This window comes from Nomascus leucogenys, chromosome 6 (assembly GCF_006542625.1).
Source record: "Nomascus leucogenys isolate Asia chromosome 6, Asia_NLE_v1, whole genome shotgun sequence".
NCBI classification, from domain to species: domain Eukaryota; kingdom Metazoa; phylum Chordata; class Mammalia; order Primates; family Hylobatidae; genus Nomascus; species Nomascus leucogenys.
In genome coordinates this window covers 115,605,994-115,631,207 of record NC_044386.1, presented here as the reverse complement: position 1 = coordinate 115,631,207, position 25,214 = coordinate 115,605,994, and positions in this window count along the sequence as shown.

The window sequence follows — 25,214 nt, the reverse complement described above, 5'->3', positions numbered from 1 at the left end:
TGTCACAGGCTGGAGTTCAGTGGCTTGATCTCGGCTCACTGCAACCTCCACCTCCTGGGGTCAAGCGATTCTCCTGCTGCAGCCTCCAGAGCAGCTGGGATTACAGTCACGTGCCACCACACATGGCTAATTTTTTAAAAAGTATTTTTGGTAGAGACAGGGTTTCATCGTGTTGGCCAGGCTGGTCTCAAACTCCTGAACTCAAGTGATCCGCCCACCTTGGCCTCCCAAAGTGCTGGGATTACAGGCATGAGCCATTGTGCCCAGCCTACACGCTTAAATTTTTAAGGACGCAGTGCAGTATCGTTACCTGTAAGTACGATGTCGTAAAGCGGATCTGCAGAACTTTTTCATTTTGCGCTACTGAAACTCTAGGGCTAGGGGGAGCGGCAGATGGAAAGTTGCTGTACGTATAGCACCTTTTAATAGAAACCTGGTACATGGTCTTTCTCAATAAATGCTTACATTTATTGTTATTATTGCTATTGCCTACGTTATTACCATGACCTTCTTCAAGCCCTGAAGCACAGCACATGAGGGCTTACGTGAGTGTGCCGCCTTCCAAATAATGCCTCATTTTGCACTCGGCTGAATGGGAGAATATTAAATGCTATAATTCCACTTCCTGCCTTTTCATTGTCTTCAGCCATAGCAAATTATTTTTAATTCCCGCTAAATATATCATTCGTCTCCCTCTCTCCTTCTTCATTAAATTGATGCCTCTCCCATTTGCCTGACATTTTCTCACTTATCCCTCGTGACCCTGCTCAGAAGCCACCTTCTCAGTGAAGACTTGCTAATTCCTGCAGCTTTTCATCTCTCCCTCTTTCTGATACTTCCTTTTGTTAAATGTCTTCATTTATACATATAGTTCATTCAATTGCATTTATTTAGTTCTATTTCTGTTTTCACCTCCTAGAAGGAACCACATCTTTTTAACGTTTGCATTTCTAACCAATTATTAACCATTGGTTGAACAAACTGACATACAGCTGCTACTGGGATGGTCGGATTCGTGTCCGATTCCAGGAGTTCCTCCAGGTGCCTAGTATAATACCTGGAATATAACTGCCATTGGGAAAATGTCTAGAAACTACACAAACAAATGAAAGGCGGATTTCCCCAAACACAAACATCGGCTTAAACAAGATCAAAGGTTCATAAAGATCCCATCAAATGCAAGAAAACAAATTTAGTGGTAGAAGAAAATCATACCAAAATCTTTAAACGATATCTAATTTTCACCATATTTTTTAAGGATGTTTAAGTTGAAGGGAATATGTATTCTTGGCTTTTTGGCTTAGTCATTGTGAGCACATTTTATGTTGGTTTGGTCCTTCTTTTATAACAAGACAAACAACAAACAACAACTGAAATCCTTTCTAATGATCAGTTATCACCAAATACTTGGGAATACTATTCAGTGGAGTCTTGGTTTCAGCATGTGTGTGTATGCAAGCATGTGTGTGCAAGTGTGTATACTTTTGTATATTTGTGTTTTTTAAAAACTGTAACTTTAAAAGATTGGGGTTTAATATCCTTTGAGAGTTCTCTAATTAGGCTCTGCTCCTCTTCTTAGATGAGTTTAGTACCCAAGTAAATGAACTAATTAGTAGTCTGTTGTTGAATGGGGCCACAATGTTGTATAAAATCCCTGGTCATTATTGAGAGTTCCTGCGTAGAACAGCAATTAAATAGTTCAGAAAAAATAAAACCTGTTCTCTATTCCCTCACTTTATTCCATGGCGACAAGAGGGTTTGCACGTGCTGTGCTTGGTTCCCAAATAGACTTGGGCAGGAGGCCTTGGGTGATGGGCAGCAGGCAGCCCAAATCTGGACAATAAAACCAATGCAGTGATGAAAAGACAAAGGCAACCCCCAGTAGACCAGTGATCTCTTGAATGACCCAAGTAGTCTCTGCAAGCCTTTGAATTTTACCTTGATGTTTAAATGAAGGCAAGGAGAGAAAGGAGGGGCTAATTCTATTGATTGGTGCGACTCAGAAATCTAGCATAAAAGTAACACACTGATATGCAGAGCATGTGACATAAAAACAAACCTAGTCCCCAGTGACTAAATCATACTCTGACCTTCTCTTGTCCCCACGGATTCTTGTAACACAACAAGCTAGAGTTTTGATGGGGATTCATTTATTAATAAGCAAATATATCAAACCTTACATGAATTATATTTAGCCTTTTCTGAAATGTACACATGTAGACAAAAGAAAATGAATAATAATTAGTGTTTGGTACTGGTTTTTAGATGAATCTTGAGAATAATTTTTTTTATTATTATACTTTAAGTTCTGGGATACACGTGCAGAACGAGCAGGTTTGTTACATAGGTATACACATGCCATGGTGATTTGCTGCACCCATCAACCCGTCATCTACATTAGGTATTTCTCCTAATGCTGTCCCTCTCCCTCCCGCCAACCCCCTGACAGGCCCCGGTATGGGATGATTTCTTAGACTGTAACTAGATTTCACTCTTTTTTTTTTTTTTTTTTTGAGACAGAGTCTCGCTCTGTCCCCCAGGCTGGACTGCAGTGGCGCAATCTCGGCTCGCTGCAAGCTCCGCCTCCCAGGTTCACGCCATTCTCCTGCCTCAGCCTCCCGAGTAGCTGGGACTACAGGTGCCCGCCACCATGCCTGGCTAATTTTGTGTATTTTTAGTAGAGACGGGGTTTCACCATGTTAGCCAGGATGGTCTTGATCTCTTGACCTTGTGATCCGCCCACCTTGGCCTCCCAAAGTGCTGGGATTACAGGCATAAGCCACCGCACCCGGCCTACATTTCACTCTTATCACAGTTCTCTGCTTCTCAACTCACCCCAATTCCCGCTCAACAGGCCCAAGTTGCTTTCTATGGGAGTACATTGCTTTAGAATTGGACACAGCTGCCACTAGGAGCTGTGTTTCTGGGGTCCCTCTGTGCCTCAAAGTGAGCATCCAATACCCAGGGCTGTGTAGAGAACGGAGACCATTAAATGCTATAATCCATATAAGCATTGACTAAGGGAAATGCTCAATCTATTTCAGGTTCCTTCTTCTCAGTGTAACTTTTCCAAGTCACCTCCCCTGCTCAATATATTCCCAATCAACCTATAATCCCAGCCTCACCTACCTGTACTCAGAGCCCTGTTTCACTGTAGCGTCTTCTGGTCCCAGGCATTAATCTTAATAATTTTGCAGTGATGATTTCATCCCCAGCCTCGTGAGTCCTGGCAATCCACTCTTACCAAAGCCACTGACTACCAATGTTTCTTCCGCAAATGCTAAGGAAGTGGGGGTCTAGGCCTCAGTGGCTACAGATCACACAGGGAAGGAATAGGAGATGAGGGAGGTGCTGTCCTACTTGCGCAGGAGAAGGATGCACAGCTCAGGTCTTCATCAGGCCACCACTTCCTCTTCCTAACACATCTAGAGTGAAACATACCTATTAATACACAGATTTACATCCCCATCTGCTCTGAGAAAGTCACTCCCATTCACTGAAGCCTGGTTCTGTTTTGGGAACTAACACCCTGAGTTACTTGACGAAGCATCTTAGAGTGATGGGACACCAGAGAAACCAGGCCAGCTCTCACCTCCTCCATCCCAGCTCCCACCTGCTCCTGAGAGCAGGAGGGAGATCCTTTCACCCCACAGTATTTAGATCAGTAGCAAGTTACTGTTTCAAATTTCAATTAAAATAGGATTATCTAGTAGAGGCTTCATGTGTCTTCAAAGATATTTCACTCAGATGCAATACTAAAAGGAAAAGTAATTTGTCTACAGAAAAGTGTCATAACTAGGCCAATGTACTAGAAACTGTTAACATGTCTCAAGTTGAGAGAGGCTGGTGGAAGGGCTGTGTATTCTCTGAAGCATTATTTCTGTCAGAAGAGCCTAACAAACCTTAAAACAAAGCCAGCAACCTTCCAAAAACATGGGTTAAGGGAGAAAATAAAAATGATAACTTAAAAATATAGGATATTCTGCTGAAATCCAGATGTTTTTAATATGCTAAAATATTGCACGATGGATCTTAAAGATTTTGTTACTAAGAGTCAAGATGGTCAGCACAGGTCTTGCAGGGCAGGATATCACCACCGGCCCACGACACTGCCCAGGACACTGCCAGGCAGGAGCGGGTCTCCATAATGGCTGTGGAACAAATGGATGAATGAGGCGCTGCTATTGCCTCTCGCCCCAAATGCCCCAGGGTAAAAGCTACAATCTGTCATGTACTGATGAAGAGCTAGGTATGATTCAAGTGCTGAATCTCTGTCAACTCTTTCAATTCTTATATCAAGCTTAGGAGATAGATTCCCTATCATTTCTTTTTTACAGAAAGTTTAAGGAATTTGAAGGTAGCCCAATAGGCCAAGAGAGGAAGGGCTGAGAGTTGGTACAGTCAGTTGAGCTGCACATTTCACAACCTCACTTTATGGCCTTGCAGAAATCAGGTTAAATTTTGAATGTGACTTAGAATCAAACATAAGTCTAAGAAAACTGCCAACCATAATGTAATGCTGTGGTCAGTCTGTTTAACAAAATGTGTATTGAATTCCACGTTCTGTTTTCCCTTTGAAGCCATTATTAATCTATGATACAGTCTACCATGAATAATGTCTTAGATTCAAGGGAATAAAGTGAATAGGCCCTGTCAGCCAAAAATATTTTCTCATAGGAAATACCATGACAGCAATTTAGGCACTCTTAATTGTCATCGTTTAAGAAAAAATACCATCTTTTTTGTTGTTGTTGTTGAGTTGGAGTCTCACTCTCTCTTTTGGGGTGGAGTACAGTGATGCAAACACAGATCTCTGCAGTCTCAACTTCCTGTACTCAAGCGGTCTTCTCTCCTCAGCCTCCTGAATAGCTGGGACCACAGGCATGCACCACCAGACCTGGCTAATTTTTTTTACTTTTCATGGAGGTGGTGTCTCACTATGTTGGCCAGGCTGGGAAAAGGTGATCTTTAATGGTTAGTTTTCTCTGGCCACAACGTCTTTCTGAGCCTCAATTTCCTCAATTATAAATGGGAATGAGAATGCCTAAACCTCGGGAGTTATCTGGAAGGACTGGCAATAGTATGTATAAAGCATCTGGAATTGTGCCTGGCATACAGGAGGGACCTCAAGTACCACTGAGGTTAGCAAGTACCACTGTTAACTGATATGAGTAGTGCAAACCTAGCAAAGATGCACTTCAGGCTTCAGCAGGCTCTCCAAGATGGTCCATATTACGAGTCTGTGGTCAAAGTAATGCATTTAGACTTGGTTTTAATGAGCCGCCACCCATCTATTAACCCTTACAAATTCGTTTAATAATCCTGTTGGGTGAGGGTCTCTAGAGTACCATCCTTGCCCCTTTGGTCTAGCAGCCTGACAGAAAGCGGTCTCTGGCATAATACCTACAATTATGCACGGCTACCCATCAACACGGCCCTTTAATAGCTCTAGTGAACAAAGCACCTTGTAAATAAGGTGGTGTTGGCATTTTCATGTTGGTTTCCTTTAAGTAAGAGTCTATAGTTTAGAAATGGTTTCAAGTTAAGCTCAGCATTCTGATATCCCACTTAAGGAGGATTGCTTTCTTCCTTTCTTCAACATTCACTCATCCTTTGGGGAAATCTTTACTCAGTCCCTGGGATGTGCTTGGCATAGGGCCGCTCTTGAGATACAGAGGCAGTGAAAAGGGAATTCCCATCCTCATCTAATCTATAGCCCAGGGGGAACAAAACCATTTGACAAGTAATGATGAGGAATTGTCCTGGGCAACATGAAAGAAGTACAGAAAGATGAAACCAAAGGGTATGAGACCTGGGCTAGTCTGGAGAAAAATGGAGGGAGCTTCTGGGCTGCAGATTCCTTGACTACAAAGCGAAGAATGAGAAGGCCTCAGTTGGGTGAAGTGGCACAGCTGGGAGAGAGTTCAGGCCTGGTAAAAGCCCTGAGTGAGCATCCAGAAAAAAGGGTGAGCAGGGCACTTTCTAGGAAATGTAAGCAGGGAGAAAAACAGTCCACCTGGACCATGTGGAGCAGCGGGCAAGAAGCATGGGAAAGAGTGGTCAAGGTGGGCAGCACTCCATTTGGAGGATCCTCTAATCCATGTTAAATATATGAGGACAGCAGCAAACACTAAAGCCAACATGCATTTCCTTCCTTTGATTCACTTGGGCTCTAGCAAATATACCGAGGTTGCAGTTATAGTGAAATGACCTTACACACTTGGATTTGTGTGTAAAAGAGCTAAACGATGACTGTGCTCCTTTACAAATCCTACCCATCCTTCAGGCCCAGCTTAAAACCTACCTGCACTAATCAATCCACTCTTGATCAGTGTAAAGTGATCTCTCCATATTCAGATCTCCCAGTATTCATTGCTTTCATCACTTAATTTTACTGGCTTGTTAAATTATCTTCTCATACACCAGTGGCTTAACCCTCTTATTAGACAGAAGCTTTCTAAAGAACTATGATACTCTTTGAAACTTCTCTGATCTCACCATACCTTATATTCACATAATTATTCTCTTGGCCAAAAAATGTGGTTCTAAGTACAAATAATACATCAAGGAATAAGACAGAAATGGGCTTCTGGTCTTGGGGGTCTTAAGTTTTGTCAGAAATTCAGATCATATAAAGAAATAATTTTGTAATATTATACATAAGAACATATACGTGTATATATGCATAAATATAATTTTAAATAATGCTAAGAACAATGATGAAATAAAGAGAAATGCATAAGGAAGTGTCTGGTTTAGGGGCAGCCTACTTAATAATTTATGGTAGAGAAAATTCAAATAGTTGATAAATTAAGATGAGACATGGATAGGCCGGGCATGGTGGCTCATGCCTGTAATCCCAGGATTTTGGGAGGCTGAGGTGGGTGGATCATGAGGTCAGGAGTTCGAGACCAGCCTGGCCAACATGATGAAACCCTGTCTCTACTAAAAATACAAAAATTAGCTGGGCGTGGTGGTCCATGCCTGTAATCCCAGCTACTCAGGAGGCTGAGACAGGAGAATCCTTGAGCCTGGGAGGCGGAGGTTGCAGTGAGCCGAGATCGCGCCATTGCACTCCAGCCCAGACAACAAGAGTGACACTCCGTTGCAAAAAAAGAAAAAAGAAAAAACAAGAAAAAAGATGAGATATGGACGATAAGAAGGAGCACACCATGCAAACATCTGATGTTAGGAGGTCTAGATGATAAACACTAAATGCAAATCTCTAGGATGGGAAATCATCCATGACAAAAGCAGGCCAAAAAGGCAGGGCAGGGAAAGCAAGAAGAAATGAAGGCAGTGGGAAGTATGAGATCACATAGAGACTTGCAGAACATAGACAGAGTTTGGGTTTTATTCCAGGTATAATTAGAAGTCTTTGAAAGGTTTGAGGTACCTAGAAGGTACTCGATTTTAAAGTATTGATTGCTTGAATGGTTATGCACATAAGCCTCAGAAAAAAAGTTTACAGAATAAAATTTACCAAAAGTTATATTTTAATTTTGAGTTAAACACTCACAACAAAGGCACTAACAATTGTGGCAAATGATAGCAAAATAATGGAATTGGCATAACAACAGTTTTCAGAATTGTCCCTTACAGCAGATGTTGTCTGTCAATATTACCTTCTTTCTACAAATGTGTCTTTCATGTAAACAACATCTGCAAGTTTGCATGATGAAACTGAAACAAGAGCATGCTGGAAAACCATTGGCAATCCTTGTTTCTATCCTTGAGTGGATGTCACAAAAAATAAACTTCATGACTTTAAGTCTTTAAAAAGAAAGTTGGTTAATCAGAAGAATGGCAGCTGAGCTGGAAAGTACTTTTAAAAGGAAATCTTGTGTATGTAAGCAAATATTTTGTAAATGAAGCATGGGAAGCCATGTATATAGAAGGCAGAACTCTTAACTGGTGGTCATTAAACATTTCATGGGCAAAAGCAGTAATTAATTACCTCCATCTTAGCTTCAACAATTGCTTTGATTTGCATTTTTAGCATGGAACAATGGAGTAAAAAGCCTAAAATATCAATAATGACATGACTCAACAGCAAAAATAATAATAACAACAGCTGACATTTATGGTACTCCTACTCTGTCCCAAGCACCATGATGAATACTTGGCAGGTATTTGTTCATTAAATCATCAAAAAATCCCTAGAGCTATTGCCAGCAATAAACCCATTTGAATGGATGAAGAAAATGAGGCTGAGAAAGATGAGGCAACTTATCCAGGGCCTCAAAGCTGACGAGCGTGACAGCCAGAGTTCCAGCCTCTCATTCTCAACCATTTCACTGTCGCCATCACAGTGGCCTGGTTGGAGCATCTTGCTTGTAGCTAATAACGACTCTTTGTCTATTGGTGTGTGTTAAATATGACACACTTCAGGTCAGTGTTTGAGTGGTGCCACCGCTTATTTAACCTTAGCAAAGCACCCCTTAACTCATTCAAAAAATACGTATTGAGGGTATGCTATGTCCCAAGCAATGGGACTACAACCATGAACAAAACCCACCAAGTTCCTGACTTCTAGACTTGCCATTCCAGTTGATTTTAATCCAAGGGAAAGGGGGCACAAACGGGTTAATATATAGTGCAATGTCTTATAGTGGTAAGTATAAGAAAATAAAATGGAGTAAGGAGACAGAAAGTGGTAAAACGGGATACGGAACTTCTCTTTTTAAATGGTGTGATCCTGGATCACCTCCTCTGACCATATTTCCTCAGAAGAGCATTCACAAATCAAAATGACACACCCACATAGGGAGGGAAGAGAGACATTTGTGCATGTTAGGGTATTGTTGTGCACTGTCTTGGGAGAAATCCTTAGAGGCGGGCTCTGAGTTTTCAAGTCTGCTGATTGTAACACAGGAGATATTTAACATTACAAGCAATTGCTTCACGTTGCACATAGATTCCTCATGGGATTTCTTTGTATAGTAAGTCAGCTCCCTTCTATATTTATGTGGTAAGTCATTTATAAAAATGCATTTCCCCATAAGTCTCTAGGGAATACATCACATAATATGGTAAACATATTTATGGTATACATTTGTGACAATACTGACATCAGCAAGAAGGAGGGGGTGATTATCCAAAATGGCTTCGTATCTAATTCTCTCAAACTTATGGGCAAAAAAACCCCAAAAAACAAATAACAAGAAAGTATGCCAATATCAAATCATAAAAGAAAAAAAATGTACCTAAAAACTTTCTTTTAAGGTATCAAAGCCCAGTTTGCTATCATAATTCATTAAACGTGCCTATTCTGGAATCAATAGTAAAAGACCTGGGCTAATTTTTGATTGATAAATTTCTCATTAAAATTAATGTCAATCTAAGCTTCCAAACTGTACCTATTAATAAAAATCTTAATTGATATCATCTGTAGCCAGTGCCTTTCTATGGGTATAATCAATTTGGTAGAGATCCTGTACTTTATTGACTTTTGGCTACACACGGGAGTTTTTTCTCCTCCTTCAGGGAGGGCCCATCTCTGTGCAGAAACCCGAAAGCAGACCTAAGGCATGAGGGCACTTGCCATTTAATTTAGACTTCCTGTGACATTCCTAACATACAGCACCAACGTCAGACAATGCTGTTAGTGCACTGGTCCCAAGGGTCACCAGCTATGAAAAGCCAATTGCTGCATTTAAAAGCTAGGCTGTCAGAAAGCATGGTGTTCTAGACTCCTTGGCTCCAGCTCCATCTACAAAACTTTAAGTGCCACTTGCTAAAAGTAAGGAAAAGCCATATCCTGTCTTTATCCATACAGGGTGCCATTATGTGTCTTATAATATTGCACAAGCTGAATAACTGGAACCAGGTAGAAAGCCAGTGTTCTACATTCAAATATGCCTGACTCTTCAAAGAAAAGTGGTATACTTGGATTCCTGAGGAAAATCAGCTCCCATGCAACAGGGAAACATGAGTATTGACTCATTCGAACCAAAAGGAAAACCGCACCTACTAAATGATTCTCTAAAAACAACCCTAAGGCTCGTTGACATGCTGTTGCTTTACACTTAACATTTCTGGGTGTGTGTATTAACTTGGAGGATCTCACTGCACAGGAAAAATAAAACAAAACAGAAAAGGTCTATTGGACAGCTAAAAGCCTAAAAGAAAGAAAATTTCAATATCTGTTTTTTGCTATATTCAAACAAAATATGAAATGAAATTTACTCTAGCTGTAAAACTCCAAAATCATCAAAGAGCAGCCCAATAGCTAAAGAAAACTCAGTGAAGGTCCATGACCCCTCTGCAGGGATGGGTGATGCGAAAGGTTTAGATTAAAACTGGTGCAGATAAATATCTCAAAGATCAGATTTTTATCTGAGCGCTAAGCAGCCCTTGAGTCTTCAGAGGTGCTCTGCAAATGTCAAGAGAAAAGAAGCTCCTTCAAGGCTACAGCACTTCTTTCCACGTTGCTATTAGGCTTGGAATGCCAGAGCTGTATGTTCTCTATGAAATTTCCAGCTAAACTGTAAAACTCAAGCATGTGAAGAACACTTAAGGAGAATTGTTTTACCTCAGTCTCTCTATCAAAGGTAACTTTGTGAATGGGCTTCGAGAGAATGACTTGAGGGTGGAAGGGACTGTGTCCTCCTTTGCTTAATCTGAAAACAATGAAATTATATTTTCTCTTTCTGTCCGTCTCTCTCCCTTCCTCTCTCTCTCAATGTCTCTCTAGCATTTCTAGAGAATCAGATAGCCTCAGAAAGCTAGCTGACTATTGCTCAATTCTCCATTACATTTTAAATGATTTTGTTGATCCCCTTTGTCAGGGCTTGGATAAAGACTAACAAGAAGTTTCCAGAGAAGCTCAATGAATGTGGGGAGAAGCTCAATGAATGTGGGGCCTACTTTCAGTTCTGAGTTTTTCCCAAGGCTATGTGGCCTTCCTTACATCCATCTGGGACAGAAGGACAGCGCTGTCCCATTAGGCTGACTCTGCTGTACAGTCCACCGCTGTTTGCTTGTCGATCTCCTAAAATCCAAGCTTGTGAAGCTTAAATTTCTCTGCTGAGGGAAACTTCACTTTGTAGAATGTATTTACTTTTTTTAAAAAAGTGTATAATTCTTGTTTATTATAAAACCATTAAAGAAAAATTTGGAAAATAAAGAGAAAGGAAAGATCCCTCCCAATTGCACAGCGCTTTATAATGAATAACAAGAAAACATGTTTTTCTCTAGGTTTGGCTATTTTTCTTCATTTTGGCTTATCCATTTGCATTTTTCTCTAAGCACAATGATGGTTATTTTCTGAAATTTTGTATGATTATAAAAAATGATTTGGTGAAAGCTAAAAGAAATTTTACAGGTCTGTAAATTGTTCTTTCTAAAATTGTTCTGTCAGGTCTTCAGAGATTTTATTTACCTTTCTCCTCACAGGTCACTCTCTGGGGAGTTTCCCAACCAACAGCAGGAAGCCTCTGCAACCTGCTCAACCCAACTCTACCCCCCATGTCCAACTCGCTTTACTATTTTTTTGGCACTGGCCAGCCTGTGATACATATAAGTTCAAATGTTGGTTTGTTATCAGATAGAATCTAAGCACCATGAGCTTTCAGTTTTCTGGTTAAGATTCAGATTCAAATTCAACAATGGTTTATAAATGCTGGAGATACACACTTATCTTGCCCAGTAGCTCCCTAAAGCCAAGACCGAGACACCAGAATCAGATCAGATATGCCCCCCAAGATCACCAAGAATTGGCAGGTATTGTTCATTCTGTCACTTGTTCACGCATTCCGCGGGCATTTTCTGCACACCCACTAGGTACCTGAAGATGTCCAAATGGAAACAATCTTCCTTTTCTTAAAGATGAGTGGCCAACGCCGGTCCAGGGTGAAAGAAAGGCCAGACAGAAAGCTGTGGTATCAGAAGGCAGATTAGACAAAAGATGGTGAGGGGAATCGCAGCACTGGCTATATTTAGCCATACCTGGATCATTCTCTTCTTTCAGAGTATGCCGGGTCCATGGAGTTAAGAGAGAAGGGAGAAAGAGGTGAGTTCCTGTTACACTGGGGTCATCCTCTGAAGGATTAAGTAAACAACACAAGAACATTAGCTCAGTCCCTTGCCAGGCCTCCCCTCTCGGAATCCTAGCCTAAGCCTCCGTCTCCCATAATCAGTCATTTGTCTCTTCTACACTAGCCCTGAGTGGTCCACAGTCCTTCATTGCCCCTTTGCCTTGCCTGCTCATTATCAGCGTCATTTTGTCTGCTACCCATCGCCCCTCCACATAACTCATAACTCACAACGGACTGTGAGCTCCTGACAGCTGAAATCAGGCACAGCAGCTCCAGTGCCCAACCTGGCACAAGGAGAGGGTTTATGCCATCGTTGGAGGAGGGAACAAATGAACAAAGAATCAGCAAACAGACTCTGGACCTAGAGGTAGGCAACTCATGAGATGAGAATCTCATCGATGCCACATGGCAGCTATCACTGAGACCAAACTTTGCTGTGAGTTTTTAAAAGTGGAATGTCAAATTAGGGTGCATTAAATGAAGCATAGCATCCAAAAACAAGGAGATTATTATACATTCATCTCTGGTGAATGGTGGTCAGTTCCAAGCAGCTGTTTTAATAGGAATTTTTTAACAGGAATATTAATGAAGTAGGATATAAACAAAGAAGTCTGATGAAGAGGTCTGGCCTGGAAATGCTTGCCATACAAAAAGTATTGGCCCCCCAAAAGAGGAATTGTTTCATTTAGGAGGACAGGGGCTGAAGGAAAATGTGATACCAAAATTTGGATGTTTAAACACAGACATGTGAAAGATGTCCTATATGGCTCGAAACGAAAGCCATTAAACATTCAGAGGAGACAAATTTCATGCCAACAGAGGGACAGTTTTATGGTCATTAGAGCTACCCAGAATTACCTTGGATTATTTGGTGAATGAGTGAGGCTTTTTGCCACTGGAAACATTCAAGTAGAGACAGCAATTTTAAAGTTTTGTTTTATTTTTTTAAGAAAAGTATCAAAAGTGTTGGAATAGATGGGTCACTCTTTCAAGATAATGGTTCTATGACCTCTGACTTGCTGAAGTCAGCCCAGAATACTCAGAAAAAAAAGGTCGTTATAGAAGCAGGAGATTTATCTCATTATCCCTGTGTGACTGGGTGACTTCAGTAGGAAGCGACTGCACCCAATAAATGCTGACGATACCGGTAAGAAATTGAGACTCACAGTAAATGAAGCTAGAAGGATGAGCAAGAAAAAGTAAAAAACAGAAATATAATTGGGGAGGGTGTGACTACCATCAACAAAACTGGGTGCCAAACACTGTATATAGTCTTCACAATACCGTGAAGTCCCTAGTATCATCTTCATGTCACAGTTGAGGAAAAATAGGCTCAGAGATGTTAAGTAGCCAGCTTGAAGTCACACTGTCAGTGAATGTCAGTGTCAGCATTCAAACTGAGACTTATTTTATACCAAAGTATATGCTATTTTTATCTCATGATGGCCTGGAAAAGAATATTGCTCTACTTCTCTGGATGACTATTAGAGGATTGACCAAAACACCAAGTATGTAGAGCTGTTCTGAATGAAAGGAAAATGGTAGGAGTTTTCAGCAGATAATGAGGACCTCAGTATCAAGAGACACACTTTTTGCTACGATCTATTCACTATACCTCTAACCTCTCTGACCATCCAGACATGGGTAAAAGAACAGGGATCATTCGACAGCAAACACAAAGAAACAACTCTCAAATAGGATGATGGATCAGTTTAAGAGGGCAGGCATTTAGAAGCAGCTTTTTATTAAAACCGAACCAAAACAAAAAGCTAAATACTTTAGAAAACTTCTTTTTACTATAAATGGCATCCTAAATGTTCTTGGGTTTGTATTTGGTTTCATCTTGGCCAATTTTTCCCACTGACTAAACTATTGCTTGGGCATAGCAAATAGATCAGGGAAAAAAGCCACCATGTGGTATTAATTTCTATGAATCTTTTTTGATTGCAACTTATTCATCTTCCTCTGAGGGCCACATGCCAAGTAACAAATTATGGATCCCCTTATATCTTGATTCATTCACATGGATATCTATGAAAAGCTCCAATTTTGGAGGAAGATACAGAAATTTACAAATAGAAAGTCACATATCAAAATAGTTAAATAACATGAAAAGATGTTTGACATTATTAGCCATTGGGGAGGTTCAAATTAAAACCACAACGAGATATAACTACACACTTATCAGAATGGCTAAAGTTAAAAATAGTGAAATACCAAATGCTGGGGAAGATGCAAAGAAATCAGATTACTCACATTTCTGGTAGAAATGTAAAATGGTACAGCTACTCTGGAAAACAGATTGGCAGTTTCTCATAAAATTCAACATGAAGTTATCATATGACTCAGTGATTGTACTCCTGGGCATTTATCCCAGAGAAATAAAAACGTATGTTCATATAAAAAACCTACACACAAATGTTGATAGCAGCTTTCTTCATATTAGATAAAAACTGGAAACCCAAATGTCCTTCACTGGATGAGTGGTTAAACAAAATGTAATACACCCATGCCATGGAATACTACTCAGCAACGAAAAAGAACAAACTATAGATATATGCAGCAACTGGGTGACTCTCAAGGGAATGATGTTGACTTAACACAGCCGATCTCACAAGGTTAGGTACTGTATGACTCAATTTATATAGCATTCTTGAAATGGCAAAATTTTAGAGATGGAGAACAGATTAGTGGTTGCCATGAGCTAGGGAGGGAGAAGAAGCAGGGGAGAAATAGATATGGCTGTGAAGGGACAGTTGGGGGGCCCTCATTGAAATGTTCTGTGTCTTGACTGTGGTATTGGATACATAAATGTGATTAAATTCCAAAGAACTAAATATGCACACACACACATAAAACACAGAAATGGGTACATGTAAGCCTGGAAAATCTGGATAAGATTGATGGATTGTATCAAAATTGATTCATTGGTTGTGATATTATACTGTAATTTTGCAAGATGTTGCCATTGGGAGAAACCAGGTAAAGGGTACATCGCATCTAAGTTTTCTTTCTTACAACTACATGTGAATCTACAATTATCTCAAAATTAAAAGTTAAATTAAAAAAATTAAAACAATTAAAGAACCTAGTTGGACTCCATTTGCCTGGTTCTTGTAATTTTCCACTCTATTTCACTCTGCTATTCTAACTCTGGATGGAGGATAATCATAGGTGATCGTGGTGATTAAATGAGATGCTGCTTACAATGTCCTTAGCTCAGTGACTTGCACATAGTGTATATTCAATAAATGTGATCTACCATTAAGGGAAACAAAAGAATTCACACGCCTATGCTTGATCTCAAAAGTAGATGGGGTCTTTGTTGTTTAGCTCCTTTTCTAATGCAACCATGTGAGTAAGTAAATGAACACGGGGCCACAGTGGGCTAGTTGCAATTTGGAAATCATTCATTATTTTAAATCTCATTGTATTTTTAACATGGAAGGAGATAGAAGCACAAAAAGACGGAGCTACCAGCTAACTCAGGACAGTGCTGAGAACCTTCGCTTTCAGCCTCCTTTCCTTCTGTACTCCCCTGAAGATGTGCTACTTGACTTCTTTTTTTTTGTAAGCAGGCAAGGTATGAGGGGTACACATAAGGAAGAGAGAAAAGCCTTTTTCTCACCATCTCATGCTTTATTTACCCTACATTTCTGTCTTCTGTTGTGCCAGTTTTTAAAGCTACATACCCTGCTGAGATGTTTACATGGCCAAAGAGAGCAGCAGAGGCTCCTGGGCTTGAAGGGAGGAAGCAGTCTGCTCAGATACCGTTCCCTTCAGCGTTTTTGGGTCAGCGCTGCTGACATGGTAAGTCTATGCATCCATATGTATCCAAATTTCCTCTGTGTGCTTTTTAAAAGCACAAAATTAGAGTCATCTCGCTCTTTTTTAAATAGCCCACTTCCCAAGAAGAATGGGAGACGCAACAGAATAGAAAAATCTTAATGAAGCAGGAGAGGAGCCAGAGCCAAGGTGCGAGCTTGCTATTGTGGTTGAGACTGTCCTGCACATGCCCACGGGAAGGCGTCACAGCCTGCCAAGTCCGCTTTCTCTACAAGCAGATCCAATAGAAAACAGTGCAGAAAACACTGGCACCAGGAGAGGTCTTGCCTTCGCCTCCTCCCGCTCCGGAGCCCAGTGTTTCCCCCAAGGTTTGGGAACCAGGGAAATATGCCATATTGCAATGAAAGGCACCAGGCAGAGCTGACATTTTTATCCACCCAAATTTCTAAATGAGTTTGTCAGGAATATAGCCGCCAAATAAAGCTGGCAGTCACCTCTGACATTGCATTCTGCTTTCTGCCGCTGTAGAACAGGTTATGGAAAGTGACAGCGAAGGGGTCCCGAATTTACTAAGAGTGGGAAGATTGCTTTTGCATCTGCCCGGGTCAAAAAAAAAGGGGGGAATATAACATATGCAAAGCGCACCCGTAATTCAGTATTCAGTCTTCAACCTTTATTCACTTATGGCACAGACTCTCCTGCACAGGGCACTGTGCTAGGTGCTGAGGCCACACGGGAAACAGATTTAGTCCCAGTCCTCAATGGGGCTAACACTCCTGGGGCTTGGGGTGAAAGGTCATAAAGACCAATGCATGCTAGGTCTGGGAGAACAGGGAAGACACCTAAATCTTTCCAAATCAAGGAGGACCTCCCAGACGGGGCTGCCTACTCAACTAAGACTAGAAAGTTTAGAAGGAGGAAACCAGGAATGGCATTAGGAGAGAAGGATGGGTGGAGATGAGAAGAAGAGATGGGGAAAATGCCAAGGAGTATAAAAAAATGAAGTGTCCCAGAGCAGTGGTTCTCATTAGAGGGATGTTTTTGTCCTCCCCCTACCCAACGCTTTCATTGGCAAATCTTGCAATTTTGAGGGATATTTTTGGTCGTCTTAACAGGAGTGGGTAAAAGCCAGAGATGCAGCTAAATATCCTGTGATACCCAGGACAGCCCCACCACAAAGAATTGCCCAGAACAGAGGTCGATAGTTCCAAGGCCAAGAAACCCTGGCCTAGGAACAAGAAATGGGGCAGGATCTCTTCTCAGAACCCTAAATAAAATAAATGACTACCCATTCTTGGGTTCTGAAAGACGTTAAAATCTGAGTTCCTTGTGACATTTTTGGGTATTGGCGTATCATTCTCACTCAATTTTCAGGAAAATTTTTTCAGTAGATGAAGAGGTAGAGCCAGGGGAAATTAGTAATGAGAGAAGGGGGTAAAAAAACACATGCATGTACTGAAATTTGCAAAATTCTTTCAAACAGCCATGTCTCTACTCTTTGTTTTGTACTTTCTACCGTTGTTTCTCCCAGTACCTCCAGCATCTTAGGCCAAGCTATTGCTTTTAATCTTTTTTTTTTTTTTTCAAAAAAATAACAACAAAAAAAAAACCACATAAGCAATGAAGACTTCAGATACCATCAAAGTTGATCAATGACAACTTTACAGATTATTAAAATAGTTAAAAATAGGATTAGCCAAATAAGGCAAGTCGGGTAAAGATCCTAACATTTCGTTTGAATACTGAGATTATTTTGGTCATATTATCTGTGTTAAGACGCTCATAAATAGGCCCTGGCTTATACTTCAGCTCTCATCAGTATTAATATAAGAATAAAAGTGTGTCATAAGGATTCTGAGTCCACTAAGAGCATTTCTTGGGAAACACTGACAGTGAAAAGCGGTGACATGTCTGGTTTGGACACTAAGATGTGATATAAAATCCCCCTTTCTCATTTCCTATCTTGACAATCCATACAACCCTTAAACAAAGGGGGCAAAATCACTTTTGGAAAATCTTCTTACGAAGTGTGAATATCTAATATCCCAGGCACATGGTCAGTTAATGTATTTGAGCATACACGAAGGAATTTGCTGAATGCTGACAGCACCGGGTAACACTTCATTTTACTATTGCATATTTATGAAATTAATGATATAATGCTTACCATCCCTCCTAACTTTAACTCTGGATGATGGTATTTGATCCTGTGGGAATGCATTGTCATTAAGCCCAGAATTAAATGCAAGAATAATCTCAAATTTTGAGGAGGTGACAAAGAAAGATGAATATGAGAAACTACATTGTATATTAAGTGTAGGAGCTTAATGAGAACAAAGTAAAACAAATAAGAAAATAAGCCAGGTATTCTTCCCCAATATGCCAGCTCAGGTTTTATTTTTACAGAAGTGACCCATGCTCACTTATTTGATTGAGGGATTACCAAATCCCAAATCCTGTCAGTCTGAGTATATGTTTCATCTCCAGATGAATATATCTACCATAGACTCTGTGCCTCACTGTAAAAATCTGACATACAAAATGTATGTATATCAGAAATAGAAAAGAAAGAAAAACTCCTTAGTAGACTGTCCATGTTCTGTTAGCTAAAAAGGATTTTTATATACTCATAAAAATATTTTAATTGATTATGGATCACAGATTTTCACTGTGGAGATATATAGGTATGATAGCATTATCAATTATCATCAGCTAATGAATATGGCAGCTATTTGTAAGTATTATATATTTTTTCCCATTTTCAAAATCGAACTTCAGTTGATAGTATTCAATGAGTGATCCAAAAGGTCTCTATATTTCATGAATGAAGTCCAGGATATTCTCACAATGGAATATAAAAATAAGAGTCAAACATCTGTCCAAAATCACTCGGGTTGGAAAAAAAAAATGTGAAACGAACCTTCTTGTCATAGGGGACGCTGAATAAAAATTTTACATTCTAAATATTCAAGAACTTGTCGTAAGAGGTGACTTTAATAGTTCACAACCACAAAATATGCTTGTTACTCTTGATCAGGGATGGTCAATAGCATTTGTACAGTAGATTGGTGGTGGCCCTCTGGCCGGTGGGTGGCATAAACTGTTGAGGCTAAGTGTGACCTAGAGTAGGACTTCTCTTCAATGTCTGTTATGGGTATGGAAGTAGGAAACAGTGGAATGAACATCATATAATAGCCATGTCAACTCTGAATTATTTCTAATTATTGAAATGGTAAAGTTCTAGAAAAGGGCCTCAATAACTTTTCTTTAGCTAAATAGAGTACTTGTGAATTTACTTATGTACATAAACCACGTTATATTTTTGATATTGTGTAAGGCATACAATTTATGTATTTGCTACACTTAGTTGGTCACATGAATTGTAAGGATTGAAGACAAAAACTTATTTTAAATTTTAATGCAGGACTCCCATATTCCTTCCCCAAACACATCACAATGATTAGGAATTTATGTCTTATCATGAGGTAAGGTTTTAAGGGGACACTTCCTTTTTTATAGGCAAATTTTAGGCTAGATAACTAATGCCAAAGAAACTTGCCCTGACCTTTTAGGCTGTAACTAACTAAAGCAAATTAATAAAAGTTATGCCTGTAAAAAGGTAAGGCAACATAACATTAACGCTCTGGAAATGCAGCCAGAAGGTCTAAAATAAAGCACCAGAGAAAAAGTAGAGAAGAGAATTCAGACTGTAAGCGCAGCAACAGCTATGGAAATGTCTTTGATCAAAAATGACTTGGCAGAAGAGTTTTACTCCAATAAAATTTTCACTGAAGCCAGTGCCTCAGGCCTTAGTTGCAGCTTCAGTGGGAATTAAGAAAAGTAGATGAAGCAGGTGGAAACTCAGTGAGGAAGCAGGAAGAGGCAATCTTCTGATCTGTCCTACATAATTCTGCAAACAAGAGCAATCTTTACCTGGAAACGAGTTGAAATACGGAGCCTATCTCTGGGGCTGATTTTGGAGACTATGTTATACTGTATATACACACATAACCACGCATGCATCCACCTCCATACACACTGCAGAAATCTTCCATTTAAAACGTACTTCCCTATGATGGTGAAGTTGTTGGAATTTCAATTACGCGGTAAACTTAAAACAGTTATTCTCTAAAAGTCTTGTGCTCACGTAAGCGTACAATATGTATTTAAAAGGTGCAGTTCGTAACTTCGTTGTTGAATCAGCAAGCGGGTTCTGTATTTAAATTGTTAATTTCATTCTAGAACAGTAATAACGCTAAGTAATAAAAATTCTGTGAGACATTTTAATTCATCTGATGTGTTGCTTTATCTTAGGCTGCTACTGAGTTTCAATTAAGAGTGTATGGAAAAGCGAATAAACTGTTAGACTGTCTCTTTTTTTTTTATATTTTTAAAAACTAAAATTTTTCGGCTAACTGCTAAGCTAGTTATTTAAGAGCCACAGCCGTCCTGGGCTCCTGCAAGAACAATGCGGCAAATGATCGAGGTGGTGCCGGCCAGGCTGATGACTTTATACGCTGCGTCCCGGCTCGGTGACCCACAAATCTCCTTTGATATGCCAGGCAGGAGAAAGAGCTTGAAAGGATCAGGAGGAGAAGGGCCCGATGAAGCCGTCATGTGACAAGAATCCTAAGACTGCCACGGAAAGAAAAAAAAAAAAAAAAAAAGCGAGAGCCGGCCAGGAGCGCGGGGAGGCGGGCGGCGCGGGCGCGGCTGATAGAGACGTCGGAGCCGCCCGAGTGACCCGCTAGCTGCTCAGCCGGGGCGCCCGGACCACCGAGGACGCGGGCCGGCGCGGGCCAGGCGGAGCCCGGGAAGCAATCTTCGCTAAATTAAAGAAATCTCCATGGAAATTAGCATGAAACATTTTCTAATCTCCCGCTTTTCACTGCCGACAAGGGTCACTGGTTTAGCTTCCCTCTTATTTTATTATTCCCCAGCCACTTCCCCGGCATCTTTATACCCTTCCATCCTGCCACGAGTTTTCAGCCCGTCTATGTTGTGTCTTGCTGGGATTCTTAACCCTTTTAGGCTATCTTTTCTGAAAAAAAGAAATAAGACAGTATTATTATTGTTGCTGCTGTTATTGTTATCATCACCACATCCACCATTAACATGCTAACTCTTCTAATACAATTATGTGCATGGGAAGCCTTGGAGGGCATTGCTCTTTCTCATCTCTGGGCACTGCAGTCACTACCTTGCACCGAGTCACTCCCAAACCCAGCTGCCAGATAGGCAGATGAAGCAGCTGTTCCCTTCCTTAACCGTGGCATTAGTTTTCAGGCTGCTCTTCTCTGTCGCCTTAATTATCTGACAGAATGAAGTACCACCAAATTCGGCTTCTCCTAAGGTGCGGTGCGACAGGCAGCTCCCACCTGGGCATGGAGGGGCACAGCTCCAAACAGTGTGTGTGTGCATGCGTGTGTGTGTGTGTGTGTGTGCACTCACGCTTACCTGGCCTTAGGCATGTCACCTAACCTCTTTGAGCCACTTTAAGTCACTAGGAAAATGGGAATATTATACCCTCATAAGATGGTGGAAAGCATTATGCGATGTGGTGGAAGTGAAGCTTTCTACATATTAATAGATACCCAGAAAAAGATTATTAGTATTAAAAGTAAGAACTACACACGCTGCAACAATTTAAAAAATTGATGGCAAATCTTAAGATGTGAAAATTACATATTTAGGTCTCTTATTCATTAAACATCTCCAACTGGAGCCTTCGAGAGTCAGGACTCTACGTCCATAAAATCAATCATAAAAGGAAAAAGTATTAATAACGTGTACTGAGTGCTCACATATGCTATATAGCTTTAGGGACACTGTGTTATTTAATCCCTAGGGCATCTCAACTTTAGTGGGTTCTTTGAAGTCAGAGGCTGGGCTGTTTTTTATTCATCTATGTATTGCCAGTCCGTGAAATAGTTCCTAACACAGAGTAGAAGCCTCTTGTTACTATCAAAGGCCTCTGTGTTTCATATTCTGCACTCAGAACCATACATATCCTATTTAATCATCTCAAGAACTCTGTGAGTTAAGCATTGCCGCATTTTGTAGAAGGGAAAACCATAGGGAAAGTAAAGGAGCTTGCTGCAAATCACACCTTCAGTAGTCAATGGCGACGAAACTTAAGGACCCGATTCAATTCACCAAATATCTCCATTCACTGAAAGAGAAAACGGAAGCAAAGAGAGGTGAAGTAACTTTCCTGGATTCACACAGTGAACACATTGGCAGACCCGAGATTTAGATCAGGTTTACCCAGTCCTGGTTTCTATGCCACCCTTCTCCACGGCAGCTCAGGAAGGCAACAGGTTCTCATTTTAAAAGTTGTCATCTAATTTCAGGCTTAAATTCCACACTTTGTATGAGCAGATCTAGCCTTAGTAATCTTTTTCAGTTTGTGCAGAAGTTTATATAATATAGTCTTTGCCATTTTTATGTGTGTGGAAATTTAGAGATCTCTTTGAACCTTTACAAGTGACTCAACATCACATTCCCAGACAGCACAGGGTGTGTTGGAAACAAAAGTTCAAAAATAAAATCTGTTTTCTTCAACAATTTTCAGGGAAGGCCAAATGAGAATCATTTCTAGAATAATTTGTTTATCTGCTTTTATCCTATTGTGAAAATGTTAGTTTTTTTGGTTTGGAACATTAATTCCATAAATACTGATTTTACATGTAAATAAAATTTGATTTCAGATTCACAGAGAAATTTATAATTTAAATAATGTGAATTATTTTATAAAAATGGACATTTTGAGACAAAATACATCTGTTTTAAACCTTGGTTTAGTATCTCTAATTTCCTTTGTGTGTGTGTATGTGTGCATTTATATGTGCGTATGTATTAGTGTGTGTGTACATATATCTTTGATTACTGAAAATTGACAGAATGATGACAACAGTCTGTAACAGGAGGAAAGTTAGTAAGTTTGGTTATTTCCTATCTATTGCAAATAAGAAATAAAATTAGTGTACTTTAGACTGCTGCTGATTGTGTAGCAAGGTTTTTAACACATATCCATTTCTTTCAGCCAAACACCCAAATGAGGCTTCCCAAACTGATAACATTAAAGAAACTGTGTCCTGCTGATACTTGGTCTATAGTTAGGAAGGTTCCCCAAAGTCCTAAGGCACGCTTTGGAATATTAACCCCTGTTGATGTAAAATACCAGGATCCTGAGTTCACAAGATAGGCTCAATCCACATCCTCTTCATCTGCCACTGTCATCTCCGTTTTCAAGACACCTTTATTCCAAGTCTCTCCTCTGAGTGTTGCTCTCAACCCCAGCAGTGAAACTCATGGTTTACCAGGACTGGGTAAACCTGATCTAGAGGAGAGCACTTATGCTAAAGTACTCAATTTTGCAATGAAATGGCATTAAGAAACCAAAGGTCAGCAATAAACACACTATAAACATCATTGAAGCTAGCATACTAGAAAAAAATGAGTGTGTTTCATGTGAAAATTTAAAATGACAATTCCAGTATACTTATGCAGGTATTAAAGCATATAAAAAGGAATTCTACACAAATCTAAGTCAAAGATACTTAATTGCAGAGGATATTAAAGGCACAATTCCTAATAGATAAGAAATAAACAAAAATATCCTAGCAAAGAAGCCATAAACATGAGGAGGTTGTTAAGATTGCGATTGTGGAATGGATCTTGCATTCATATTTCTAGAGAGCACCAATGACTACCAAGGAGCACACTGTTCCTTACCCCATCCCACCGCTTAACACGTCTTCATCTTGTTTTTAAATACCCAGCCCACCCTCGTACAGCCTCTTACTTTAGGAAGGCTGAGCCCTTCAGCTGTGGGCCTGTTTGCTCCAAGGACATTTCAATTCCATTTCCAAATTAGCTAAAGATTGAACATTTGATTCAGTTCTGGATAATGAGTTGCTAGAAGCTGGGGAGAAGTTCTTCCTCACTCTTAGAGAAGTTAAGGGAGACTAGTTCACCTCTCTCCATCACCAACATATACAAAAAATCATGTGCAAGGCTGACAACTATTATCACAAGCCATCACAGTATATAGGTTTAGGGCAAAATTAAACTCTTCGTAGAGCAAAGCAGTGAAAAGGGAAGATTCTGGGTCCAGACGACATTAAGTCTTCTCACCTTGAACCTCCTCTTAGGTGAGCTTATAGTTTCCAATTTTTACTGTTCCAACCAGTGTGAGCTATTTTTCTGTAGGCATAATTAAAAGCATCCTAAATGATGCATGCTGAGCTATTCCAGAAAAATCACCTAATAGTTTTATTAATTAAGACTCTGTGGGATGCTGAGACAGGTGTATCACCAGAGCTCAGAAGTTCAAGACTAGCCTGAGAAACATGGCAAAATCTCACCTCTACAAATAAAACACAGAAATTAGCATGGCATGGTGGCACACACCTGTGGTCCCAGATACTAGGCAGGCTCAGGTGGGAGGCTCACTTGAGCATAGCAGGTCTAGGCTCCAGTGAGCCGTGGTCATACCACTGCACTCCAGCCTGGGTGACAGAGTGAGAACTTGTCTCAAAAAATAAACAAACAAACAAAGTTTTTAAGTTTCTAAAATAAGAATCTGACATGCTCCTCTAACGCTGTTTTCCTATATATTTGGTTGCTTATCATTGACTGGCTTTTCATGTGTCAACAGTTTTTTCATATAATTTTCCATAGAGCTAGTAGAGTCATATTTCCCCTACCATGGTTGACTGAAGTTTTCTTTTTCTACTGATAGATGGGAAAAGTATCCTTCAGCTTCATAAATTGGTATATGTAAACTTTAAAATAAATATATTTATTAGGCCAGGTGTGGTGGCTCATGCCTGTAATCCCAGCAATTTGGAAGGCCAAGGAGGGCAGATCATGAGGTCAAGAGATCAAGACCATCCTGGCCAACATGGTGAAACCCCGTCTCTACTAAAAACACAAAAATTAGCTAGGCGTGGTGGTGGGCGCCTGTAATCCCAGCTACTCGGGAGGCTGAGGCAGGAAAATCGCTTGAACCCCGGAGGTGGAGGTTGCAGTGAGCTGAGACTGCTGTGCCACTGCACTCCAGTCTGGCAACATAGTGAGACTCTGTCTCAAAAAACTAATAATAATAATAATAAAAATAAATACATTTATCAAAGTGCAACCTACATATAGCAAATTGCAGAAAGCATAACAGTGCAGCTGGATGACTTTTCAAAAGGGGAATGCCTCCAAGAAACCACCACCCAGATAAAAAATTGAACTTTTATTAATACCCTGAGAGAGCTTTCTCATGTTCTTTCCTAGTCACTGACTCACTCTCCTAGCCAAAAGCACTAGTCTCATAATGACTAACACCATAGATTCATGCTGCTGCTGCTGCTGCTGCTGCTGCTGCTGTGTGTGTGT